Source organism: Eurypyga helias, unplaced genomic scaffold, assembly GCF_000690775.1.
Source record: "Eurypyga helias isolate BGI_N326 unplaced genomic scaffold, ASM69077v1 scaffold26683, whole genome shotgun sequence".
Classification (NCBI taxonomy): Eukaryota; Metazoa; Chordata; class Aves; order Eurypygiformes; family Eurypygidae; genus Eurypyga; species Eurypyga helias.
In genome coordinates this window covers 20,886-21,208 of record NW_010240968.1, presented here as the reverse complement: position 1 = coordinate 21,208, position 323 = coordinate 20,886, and positions in this window count along the sequence as shown.

Genomic DNA, 323 nt, shown 5'->3' with positions numbered 1-323 from the left:
GAGTGGAACCAGGGTCAGGCACATCTCTGGGATAGCTGCACGGCTCTGGGGACATCAGCCCACAGGTGGGTCTGGGCTCAGTGGGGCCCATGGCTGGCCAGGCAGGGCTGTGGGGAGATGGAGACCAACATCCTGCAGCATTGCTGGGGCAGGAACTGATGGCTTCAGGCTGGGCCATCAGGGGCCATGGGCAGGGTGGGGGGAGCCCTGGGGAGGGGTCAGGGCCTGTTGGTTTCTTGGGGCCCTGTCCCTACATAGGAGCCACCTCTACACTGGTACGGGCTGGAACCGACTGCCTGGGGAGCAGCTGTGGGGGAACGGCT